Consider the following 12,681-nt stretch of genomic DNA (forward strand, 5'->3'; position numbering starts at 1 on the left):
ACCACGTGAGCTAGCACGGGGACTCTCCCTCATGGAAAATCGATTGCAGATGTTCAGTGTGTTTATAAACACCTCTGTTAAGTAACTGGGGACACTTAGCTCAGCCACGTCAACACATAGAACCCACAAATCTGGGGCCGGCGCTGTAGTGCAGTGGTTTAACACCCTGGACTGAAGCATCCCACATGGGCGCCAGTTCGAGTCCCAGCTGCTCCACTTCCCATTCAGCTCTCTGCTGTGGCCTGGGAAAGCAGTGGAAGATGGCCCAAGTCCTTGGGCCCCTGCACCCACGTGGGAGACCCAGAAGCTCCTGGCTCCTGGCTTCGGATCAGCTCAGCTCCAGCCACTGCTGCCAACTGGGAAGTGAACCATCAGATGGAAGACCTCTCTCTCTCTCTCTCTCTCTCTCTCTCTCTCTCTGCCTCTCCTCTCTCTGTGTAATTCTGACTTTCAAATAAATAAATAAATAAACATTTTTTAAAAACCCACAAAGCACACCATAAACAAGAAGTGTCCGGGGTAACACTGCCCGAGTTGGACTTTATCCCCACATGTGCCAACTCTCGGACGCCCACATCACACATCAGACAGCCTGATCCAAGCCCCAGCTCCGCTGCGTCCCACCCAGCTTCCTGCTGATTTCCCGTCAGAGGCAGCAAGCATGGGTCCCTGCCGCCACGGCGGGAGAGCCAGACGGAGTTCCTAGGTCCTGGCTTCACCTCACTCAGCCCTGGCCACTGCAGGCATGGAGGGTGTGAACAGCGCGTGAAAGATCTCTCCTGTCTCCACCTCTGCCTCATCTACCTCTCTCTGCCTTTAAAATATAATAAAATAATACAAATTTAAAAAATAATAATTTTTTAAAAGCAGGCTCCCTTGCAGCAGCAGCAGGAGCTGGGGCAGCGAGCCCAGCCCTCCCTGGGCTGCCCACAGCCCCGGCCACGGCTATTCAGTGGGCTGCAGCTCGGCGACAGCTCCCCCAGTGGCAGACGCCACACGCCGCAGCCCTGCAGCCTCTGCTGCCTACACCGGGAGGCGGTGCAGACTGGAGCGGGGCTTGGGTGCAGCACCTGAGTCTGAGCTCCGGCTCCAGAGGCCAGGCCCGGCTCTTCCGCACCTCCACTGCCGTTTCAGACCGAACAGCCTAAGAAGGAGAAGTGCATCGTCGACACCGACACCTCCCAAACAGCCGCAGCCCTCATCCGTGCCCTACGACAGGCGCAGATCCTCACGTAGGACCCCTCATCTCCCCCAGCCCCACGGCAGGGCCTGTGCTGTCTCCTTTGGCCTTTCCGGTCCTTTGGGAGGCAGAAGGACCTGAGCTGAACCCACATCCGCCTTCACACTCCCCCTCGGCGGCCACCATCTGAAGCAAGGAACACACCCTGGAGCAACGCCCAAGGACGCCCCAGGGGAGCCCCTCTCACCCAAATCTTAGTCCTGTGACATCACCAAGTGCCAGAGCTCCCCACAGGGAACTCGCTGCTGGGCCATCCTCCTGGGACACGACGTCTGCATCTTCGACCGTCCAGGGTCACTCATCACCAGCCCAGCATCTGCTGAGATGGGAATCCCCCGTGGGCGCCGGGGGCGTGCGGCGGGTTGAGCACCGGCTCAAGTCCCAGCTGCTGGGCTTCCGATCCCGCTCCCTGCTAATGCTCCTGGGAGGGCAGCAGACGGCCCAGTGCTTGGCCCCTGCACCCACGTGGGAGACCAGAGGGAGCTGCAGCTCCTGGCTTTGGCCTGACCCAGCCGCAGCTGCTGCCGGCATTTGCTCAGTGAGCCAGTGGATGGAAGATCTCTGTTTCTCCCTCTCTCTCTGTGGCTCTGCCTTTCAAATAAATAGGATGCATCTTTTAAAGACCCGTGTGTGCTGTTCTCTGCTGTATCCTGGCATCTAGAACAGAGCCTGACACACAGCAGGTGCTTCCGAGGGGCTTGCTGGGGGAGCCTTGCTCAAGAACAGCCACCACCCCCACCCCCACCACTGCTTCCACCCCTCCCCAAGAGAAAAAAAAACCAACGTGCACATGAACTATTCTGAAACCCGAAGCAGAGGTCACAGAGCTCATTTTCTGAGGGAATGTTTTCCCATTTTTAACATAAATGTGGAGTGGGTTTTGGACACGTTCCTAAATCTTTTCAAATTATTATCTCATTTGATTCTCACAAAACCCCCAGGATTGGGGAAACAGCAGTTTTTTAAATAACTGCATACATGCAGGGTGTTGCAGAGCGCGCCCAGTGGGGCCTCAGGAACCTTCCCCCAGACCCTGGGAGTGAACCAGCTGGCGGGAACAATCTCTCATCAATAAAATAAGTGAAACTGGTACAAAGACCTCCCTCCAGCTCCTCCGACCCCACCCACCCCGCAGCCAATACCCACCAGTTCCTGAGTTCATCACGTTGTCATCTGGAAGAGATCAAGCTCATGAGATTGGGAGTCTGTGCGTGCTGAGACTGCGCCTGCTTCCCGCTGAGGACGAGGGCCTGGGGTCGTCTCAGCCGCTGCAGGCGCCAGCGGTGACCCCGAGCCGAGCCGTGGCGGGCAGCACCCTGTGGTGCAGACACACCTGTTGGCTCAGCTGTCACCTACACAGAGACGTTCCGGCTGTCCCCCCGGGGCTGTCACAGCGACACTGCGTGAACATCTGTGTGCAGGTTCCGTGTGGACAGACGTTTCCACTTTTCTGGCGTAAGCAGCCTGGTGCATGATGGGAAGTGTGCGCATCCAGAAGCTTAAAGCCGCCCAACCACGTTCCCAGCGCCGGGCCTAGCTTCGGGGCCACCGGCGGCATCCGCAGGAGAGTGCTGGGTCGCTGCATCACAGCCAGTGCCTGGTGCTGCCCGTTTTGATCTCGGTGGTTCTGATCGGGAGCTGTGAGCCCCCCTGACAGCCAGGGACACACAGCATCCGGTCAGGAGCTGGTTTCCCGTCCATGGTAACCGAAATAATTGTCTCTTTAGACCCTCGTCTGGACAGACTGCTTGGACTGTTTTTTTTCTTTTGGGTTTTGCGTGTTCTCAGTATTTTCAGGCACGAGACTTCCCGCCGTGTGGTCTGCACATCTCTCCCTCCAGCTGGACTGCACACTTTCATCCGGGTCCCAGGGTCTTGCACAGATCAGACATCGTGAGCGTTCATGAACTCCCATCTGTGACATTTCAGTCTTGCGGGTTATGCTTCTGGGGTCACGGCGAGAACTCATCATCAAGCCTGGAGCCTGTGTTTCCTCTACAACCTTACAGCTGTACACTTCTATCTAAGCCCATGACTGAGGTCCACCACTTCTGTGTGCAGTCCACATACTTGTGGCCAACACTGTGGTGTAGCCGGCTAAGCTGCCGCCTGCAGCACCGGCATCCCATACGGGCACTGGTTTAAGAGCGGCAGCTCCACTTCTGATTAGCTCCCGCTAATGCCCTGGGGAAGCAGTGGAAGACGGCCCAAGTGCTGGGGTCACTGCACCCACGTGGGAGACCTGGAAGTAGCTCCTGGCTCCTGGCTTCGGTCTGGTCCAGTCCTAGTCGTTGGGATTAATTGGGGAGTGAACCAACAGATGGAAGATCTCTCTGTCTCTCTCTATCTCCCTCTCTCTGCAACTCTGCCTTTCAAATAAGCAAAAATAAATTTTTAAAAAGTAAATAAATACACATATTTAGGTCGACATCCAGTTTTTAAAAGACTGTCCTTCCTTCTGCTCAAATGGAATTGTTTTGCATGAACTGCTGCTCTATTTTTCAATCCAGTAGGACTTTTATCAGTTTTTTCTTTCTGATGAGAAGCTGACTGTCATTCAAACGTGTCTGCCCCACACGTAAGGAACCACTTCTCCCTTATTTCATGCAACACTTTTCTTCGCTTTGGTTTTCACAGCTCGATGACGACACGTCTTGGTGCGGATTTCCTGGGGCTCCTCCCATTCGGGATCACCCAGCTTCTTGAACCTGTAAGTGTGTGCTTTTATGTTACATGGGAAATTCCCAACCGTTATGTCTGTGAATGCAGGCACACACCGAATAACAATGCTTTAGTCGCCTACAGTCCACGTTTTGCCCATGGTCCCAGGAGATGATGTCATAGCCAGGAGTGACACCACAGCCACTGCAGCCTTGTAAGCGAACTCTCTGATGAACAGGGGATGAGATCGGCTGATGATCCATTTCTCAGAACACACCTCTGTTGCTAAGCAACATGCGACTGTAGCTTCTCAGCTGCACTTTCCTGCTTTTGGTACTGCCAGCTTGAATACAGATGGCTCGCCATGGTCCCACAGGTCCCGAGACACGCTTCTTTTCCTCTGGTCCCCCAGTTTATTTTCTGTTTTCAGCTAGGTCCCTTCTGTTGTTTCGCTGTCTAGTTCAGCCTCCCCTCTGACCTCCCCAGGCTGCCGCGTCCGAGCAACGAGACTCCGTTACATCCCTGTCTTGGCTGCAACTCGCTCTCACCTGCGGCTCTGAGCCTGGTTCCCAGTCCTAGAGCACCACTCCCTTTATCTCGGCGACTGTCACTCGCTGTCTTCTCTCACTCAAATCGAGACATTCCCAGCTCTTGGCATGACAAGGGACTTCTCTTCAAATCTGCACCTTCAGCTGTCACCACCAGGGGCAGGAGGCCCAGGTCCTCGCTCAGCTTCAGACGCCCGCACCGGGGAGGGTTCTCACTGCCATCCAGCAGGTGGGAGCCAGACTGCCCCCTGTCCTCACTGACCCCTCCTTGCAGAGTGAGGCAGGAGTACTCCATCCTGACAAGGGGCTCAGGGGCGGGGCGGGGGGCGTGGCTTCTACTCACACACGGTGGGAGGGGACATGGAGACACTGCTCATCTCTCATTCCAGCCTCCCCATTCGACCTGTGCCCTCAGAGCGCAAGAAGGGATACACTTTCCTGAGGGTTGGACAGGAGCAAAATGGCGGCTGCCTTGGAGTTGCGTCTTGCCAGGTTTCCCCTTGCTGGCCCTGCAGCAGAGACCGGGGCTGTGCCGGGGCCTAGAGACTGTTCCCATTCACTTCTGACCGCTGGCTCCTGCCCCCGGGTGAAGGCGACGCTGACTTTTCTGCAAGTCCTTCTTTGGGTCCTGGCGTCTCGGGCCGGTCTACCCAGAATCCTCCTGTTTGCTTTTGTCCTGTTGCTGCTGCTGCTGGTTGGTGGTGAAATGCACCTAATGCGACACTTGCCCTGTATGGAGGGCATTCCCTGTTGTCTTCCGGTCCTTCTGCACTTGGCATCCTGGGATTTTAGCTGTGCCTTGCAAGATGACCAGTGCAAGTCAAAGGCAGCTTTTCACAGCCACAGCCAACCGCCTACCTGCACAGGCGGCATGAGAACGGGCGTGGTTTCCCCAAGTCCTCTGGTCAACATGTGCTCCCTCCTTTCTGGTATGGGGGAAGCCAAGCAGTGTGTCCTCATCAGGGGCAGCTCTGGCTGGACCGAGAGCATCTGAGACCACTGTCTCTCCTGGGCGTGCCCCTCCAGGTCTGCACAGCCATTACCCCTGCTCTGCCTCCTGCTCCTCTTGCCACGCAGGCCAGACAGCCGCAGAACCAGTACCCTCCCAGCACAACTCTGTGGGGAGCAATCCGGACTGGACTGAGTTACTGGAATTAAGACTTATTCTATGCATCTGCTCTCCCACAATATGGCGCTGGGAGAGAAGTAAACAGCTTCCGCACAGCTGCCTCCAGTTCAACTAATAAACTGTAGGACTTGCTCCTGATTGGAGGAGAGCAGCGTACTCGGCGTGTGGGCAGCCGAGTTAGGATTGGCGGAGGAGGACTATAAAGGAGGAGAGAGACGGCATGCACAAGGAACATCTAAGGGGAACATCTAGCTGAAGGAACACCTGTGCAGCCCCCGAGAAAGCCGGCCGGCGGTGTGCCGCTCCCCTGCGGAAGTGGGGAATGTGGCCAGGGGGAACTGCCCTTCCACAGAGGTGGGAGGGACAGTAGCCAACCCGGGAAGAACCAGCAGCAAACCCGGGGAGGGCCGAGCAGACGAAAGAACAGCGCAGGGTCCTGTGTCATTCCTCCACGAAGAGGGGGAGCGACATAATGGTGCCGTGACTCGGATAGGAAACCTGACTCGGATAGGAAACCTAGGACGGATAGGAAACTTAGGAGGGAAGAAACGGGAAGAATTGGGAAAATACCGGAGAGAGAGACTAGCAAACAGCCTAGGGAAAAGCCGGACGAAAAAGGGTGCCGGAAGAAGCTATTGAAAGCCTAGGCATAGACTCAGATACGGACTACGGGGGGAAGCTGGGAGAAATCTCTAAGGTCGAAAGCGAAAGTGAAAGCTAGAACAAACAGACTCGGACACGGACTGTGGGGAGAGGCCAGGAGAAATGAGGGAGGAATATCGTTGGAGGAAAGCTTGGGGAAACATACCGGGTAGAGAAAAATGTTAGGGAAATTGAAGCCGCGGGGGGCAGGCCGAGGCTGAAACGAAAGCCACTTTGGGATTCTCAAGTTAGCCCGGGAATAGGGGGCGAAAAGTTGAAACCAGAAGCTGAAACGTAAGCCAGATTGGGATCCGTCTGATTAGCCCTGGGAGCAAAGGACGGGAAGCCAAACCATGGGGCGGAGACGTGAGCTGGGTTGAATTCGTCAGGCTAGCCCGGGGAACTTAGATTGAATGCTAGTGGCGGACACGTAAGCTACGCTGTGTGACTCGCGGAAGCCACCGCGTGCAGAGAGAGCACAGGGCGTGAATAGATAGGGAACGGGGCTGGCGCGAGGCCGTGGTTCAGACGCGAAAGGGTTAAGTGCGAGACTGCGGAGTGTGCGCGCGCAAAGCGGGCTGAAGCGGCTCAGCCGGAAAGCCGCGGAGAAATAGCCTCGGGGCGGAGCCTGCCGGCAGGGCGAGGCACCGGGAAGCTGCGGGGATAAGAGAAACAGAAGTTTAGAAGTAAAGTGAGAGAAATAGGAATGCTGGAAGATAGAAGTAAAATGGGAGAAATAGGAATGCCCGGAGATAGAGAAATAGAGAAATAGAAAGGCCTCCCTACAACACTGCAATGTGAGAGCTTGGATTCGGTCTGCCCGATTAAGTGAGGCGATGAGCACCTGCAGCGGCTAGCAGCTTATGCGCCGCAGGTCACCGAAGACAGGCACGAATTAACATCAGTAAGGCCTCCCCACAATACAACAATACGGCAATGAGAAGGCTTGGATTCGGTTTGCCTGATTGTTAGGGCTTCTAAGCCCCTGCAGGCAGAGCAGAGCATGCGCTGCAGGGCACCGAACACAGGCACGCATCAGCGCCTAAAAACCTCCTCACAACATGGTGAAGAGAGGACCCGGATTCGGTTTGCCTGATTGATAGGACTTGTAAGAGCCTGTGGCAACTCTAGCAAGTAGAGCAGAGTGTGTGCCGCGGGACACCGAAGACAGGCGCGTATCAACGCCAAAAAATAAAAAGAAAGGGGGATCTGTGGGGAGCAATCCGGACTGGACTGAGTTACTGGAATTAAGACTTATTCTATGCATCTGCTCTCCCACAATATGGCGCTGGGAGAGAAGTAAACAGCTTCCGCACAGCTGCCTCCAGTTCAACTAATAAACTGTAGGACTTGCTCCTGATTGGAGGAGAGCAGCGTACTCGGCGTGTGGGCAGCCGAGTTAGGATTGGCGGAGGAGGACTATAAAGGAGGAGAGAGACGGCATGCACAAGGAACATCTAAGGGGAACATCTAGCTGAAGGAACACCTGTGCAGCCCCCGAGAAAGCCGGCCGGCGGTGTGCCGCTCCCCTGCGGAAGTGGGGAATGTGGCCAGGGGGAACTGCCCTTCCACGGAGGTGGAAGGGATAGTAGCCAACCCGGGAAGAACCAGCAGCAAACCCGGGGAGGGCCGAGCAGACGAAAGAACAGCGCAGGGTCCTGTGTCGTTCCTCCACGAAGAGGGGGAGCGACAAACTCCAAACAGACAACAGAGTGGACGTGGAGCACGAACACCCCCGTGTGCGTTCTGCACAGGCAGGGCCCTCTGGTGGGAACCCATCACTGCACGAGTTGCCGTACCCTGTAACCAGAGTGCTTCAAAACAAGCCAACAGGGTTCTTCAGAAAGTCCATGGAAAATGCACCCTACAGAAAAACCCTGCATGGACTGCAACACATTTTTTGCACTAAAATTTCTTTTTTTTTTTTTAATTTGACAGGCAGAGTTAGATAGTGAGAGAGAAACAGAGAGAAAGGTCTTCCTTTGCCATTGGTTCACCCCCCAATGGCCGCTGTGGCCGGCGCACCGTGCTGATCAGGAGCCAGGTGCTTCTCCCGGTCTCCCATGCTGGTACAGGGCCCAAGCACTTGGGCCATCCTCCACTGCACTCCCGGGACACAGCAGAGAGCTGGCCTGGAAGGGGGGCAACCGGGACAGAATCCGGTGCCCCGACCGGGACTAGAACCCGGTGTGCCAGCACCGCAGGCGGAGGATTAGCCTATTGAGCTGTGGCGCCGGCCTAAAATTTCTTAATTCAACTTTTCCATGAACTTGTTACTAAGACTCATTTACTGATTGATTTGAAAGCTAGAGTGTCAAGAGAGAAAGATCTTCTATCCACTGGTTCACTCCCCAAATGGCCACAACAGCCAGTTCTGGGCCAGGACGAAGCCAGGAGCCTGAAACTCCACCCTGTCCTCCCACACGGAAGGCAGGGCCAAGTGCTTGGGCCATGCTCAGCTGCCCTCCCTGGGAGCTAGGTCGGATGCGGAGCAGACAGAACCAGGACCAGCACTAGGATAGGTGATGCGTGCATTGAAGGCGGCAGCACCACGATGCCGGCCCTCAGTTAACTGTGAAGTTCCCTTGTGTTGGCTGTCCCTCCTCCCCTCCCTCCCAGTGTTTCCTGGGGACACCATCTACATAAACTTGAACTTGAGTGTCTGCCTCAGGACATGATTCTAGAGGAAGCCCAGGCAAGATACAGTTATGCTGGGAAAATCTAGGTGCCTTTCAGTGAGTTTCCAAATTAGCAAGCGTCTCACCCCTGCCTCACCCCTCCAGGTACAGTCTCTGATGGCTGCCCCCTCCCCTCCCCATCCTTCCTCCATTGGCAGGGGACTCCGTGACAGGGATTCCCCCATGTACATGTCCTTTGGACAAGAACTCAAGTCAACCGCTACAGGTGCAGCGTGCTGGGGTCCTCCATCGTCCTGACCCGCAGTGACTGGGGACGTCTCCGCGGGCTTCCCTGCGTGTCTGCTCTGGCTGCAGGCTCCCTGACAGAGGGGAGGTCCCTGGAACTGTGGCTAAGCACACTGACACACACGGGAGCGCCGGCACCCAGAGCCATAAAACATAACCTTTCTCTGCAGCAGCTACACAGTGGCCTAGCCCCACTACTAGGGGCAACTTTGTTCTTTTTTAATATTTTACTTTTCTAAGATAACAGTTTTAATACATGTCATAGGGAAAAGCTTATTGGCTCCACTAAACACAGAATTCAACAACAACAACAGTATAAAAGATCACAGTCCAGCAGGAAAACAGGCAAGTGTGATTCACAACGATCCAAGGAAAAGATGGTCAAGCTTCACTCATACAAAGGAAATTTTAGGGGCCAGCTCCGTGGCTCACTAGGCTAATCCTCCACCTGCAGCGCCAGCATCCTGGGTTCTAGTCCCTGTCAGAGCACCGGATTCTGTCCCGGTTGCCCCTCTTCCAGGCCAGCTCTCTGCTGTGGCCTGGGAGTGCAGTGGAGGATGGCCCAGGTCCTTGGGCCCTGCACCGGCATGGGAGACCAGGAGAAGCACCTGGCTCCTGGCTTCAGATTGGTGCAGTACACCAGCCGTGGTGGCCATTTGGGGGGTGAACCAACAGAAGGAAGACCTTTCTGTCTCTCTCTCTGTCTATAACTCTGTCAAATAAATTAAAAAAAGTAAATTTTAAAAAGGATAACAACAAGTTTTCTGAGAATGGTAACTAATACATTCAGTTGTCTGGGTTCCTCAAGGACCCAGTACTCACTCCTAACCGTGCACCCGTCCTTGGGTCTGTGCTGTGGCCACTACAGCTTCTCCTACAAGAGAACCCAGGTGACAAAGTCTGCTTCCAGCTGAGGCTGTGGACAACTCCACCCCAGACCCCGAGCAGGCCTACCTACATTCACGATCCAGGGGATACTGGGCAAAGTCTTATGGTTTTTGTTGCAATATTTCAAGTCAGATTTCCAGACAGTGCGTCGGCATCCTCTGTGGCTCTGAAGTGCTCACTTCCATGCCAGGCTAGTTCAACAAGATTTATGAACTTGGGCCTTGCTTGGGGGAGGACTAGAAGCAGTTCCATGTGTCCTGCACCCCAGCAAGGCCTCTTGGAACGGCACTGATGCCACAGGCTTCCTCAAGGGTCAGCCCGCTGGGTCCTCGCTCTCATGCGCACCCCCACTCCCTCTCCTGCCTTCCCCCTGGCATCCTGGCCGCACGTCTTCCACACAGCACATGCGCCACATCTACAGGACATCACTACCTTCGACACCATGAGCAAAGAAGGTATTCACAGGCTTAACCCCTTCTCGACAACAAAGGAAACACCTCCTTTTGTTCACTACCATAGCCAAGGGAGATCACCCTGAGAGAGCAGAGCACAAGGACGTAGAGCACACAGGTGTGTTCTGGTAAGTGCTTGGTTTCCCCCGGGTGTGTGACACGAGGACACAGAGACTCAGCCCCACCTTTACCATCCATGATGAGACAGGGGCGCTGGCTCGCCGGGAGCGCACGCTTTCTACTGATCACTGCTTCACCACCATGGAGGAAACAGAGCCCCACCTTGGAATAAGGGGTACCCAGAGGGCTGCGCAGGAAGAAATACACAGCCCAACCCAGATTCCTATTTCCCAATGACACGGCGTCCTACTGAGAGTGCGCCCCTGGGTGCAACTGTGTGCACTGTATGCGCCGCTTCTGTGTGTCACTCTGCCTTCTTGGACTCCACAGCATGTATAGCTCTGTGGTGACATTTGCCCCACACAACATGCATGATGGTCACTAGTGAGCAAAATGTCCTTGAACACGGAAGTCGCCTTACACGGCGGAAGCAACCAGAACAGTACAAAATTCCCAAGTCCTGCAATATTTCCTAGACAAATGGCTCTGAGCCTTCCCAAAAAGAACCCACTCCTAGGCAAGGAGGTCCACTCTCCCCTCTTCTACTCAAACAGTAGTGAGGACCACCCCAGAGCAGTTAGGCACAACAAGGAAATACAAGGTATGTAAGTAGGAAAGGAAGAAGTAAAATAATCTGTTTGCAGATGATATGATATCTTACATAGAACTCTGTTGGAGCTAATAAATGAATGTGGTTAAGTTGTAGAATACAATCCACATTCGAAATAAAGTGCTATCAATTGTATTTCTGTACACCAAGAGTGAACTATGTAAAAGAGAAATTATGAAAACAATCCCATTTAAAATAGCACCAGGAACCAGCAATGGCTCAGGGAGGAATTTAACCAAGGAGCTCTAACCTTGTATAGCAAACCTAGAAAACATTGAGGGAAAAAATAAAATGAACGCAGATACAAATAAGTGGAAAGATATTCTGCAGTTGTGGTTAGCAAAATCAATATTGCTAAAATGTGCATAGTGCCCAAAGCAATTAATAGATTCGATGCAACCCCATCAAAATCTTGATGACATAGTTCACAGAAATAGAAAAAAAAAAGTCTAAAATTCTTATGGAACCACAAAAAAACCTCAAATAGTTGAAGCTGCTTTGAACAAGAACAAAAGTGGCAGCATCAAGTTTCCTGACTTCAAAATATAGTACAAAGTTACAGCGACAAAAACAAATGTGGTGCCACCACCCAGGAAACACACACATTGCCCAGCAGAACACCTGAGACCCCAGAAATGAACCCTCACACGTACACCCAAAAGATTTTTATGAGAGTGCCAAGGATACCCAACAGGAAAATGATAACCTCTCCAATAAATGGCACTGAGAAAACCGGATAGCCACATTCAAAGGAATGAAGTTGGACCCTTATCCTACATTCTACAGAAAAATCAACCCAAAATGGGTTAAAGGGGCCAGCACTGTGGCATAGCGGGTAAAGCCGCAGCCTGTGATGCCAGCAATCATACAGGCACCAGTGCCTGTTCTGGCTGCTCTGGTTCTCAGCCAGCTCTCTAATAATCTGGGAGAAGCAGCAGCAGATGGCCCACGTGCTTGGTTTCCTGCCACTCATGTGGGAGATCCGGATAGAGTTCCCGGGCCCTGGCTTTGGCCTGGCCCAGCCTGGCCATTGCAGTCACCCGAGGAGTGAACCAGCTGATGGAAACAAGCTCTCTCGCGCTCACTCTCTTTCACTCTCTATAATTCTGATTTTGGAATAAATAAATCTTTCTTTTGTAATAAATAAATAATTCTTTTGTAATAAATAAATAAAGCCATCAACATGGAGGCAAGGCAAGGAAGAAAATATCTGCCAACAATGCATCTGCAAAAGGGCTAATTTCCAAAACACGTGAGGAATTCCTACAAGCCAGCAGCTCATAAATACACACTTACACACACAACTAACCCGATCTTTACACGGGCAAAGGACTTGAAAAGACATTTCTCCAACGAAGACATTCAAATGGCCGACATGTACGTAAAAAGCCGCTGAACACCACTAATCATCAGGGAAACGCAAATGAGGACTACAGTGAGACAGCAACTCGAACCACTAGGATATCT

Source organism: Oryctolagus cuniculus, chromosome 19 (genome assembly GCF_051225735.1).
Source record: "Oryctolagus cuniculus isolate XC-2025 breed Fujian yellow rabbit chromosome 19, ASM5122573v1, whole genome shotgun sequence".
Lineage (NCBI taxonomy): Eukaryota > Metazoa > Chordata > Mammalia > Lagomorpha > Leporidae > Oryctolagus > Oryctolagus cuniculus.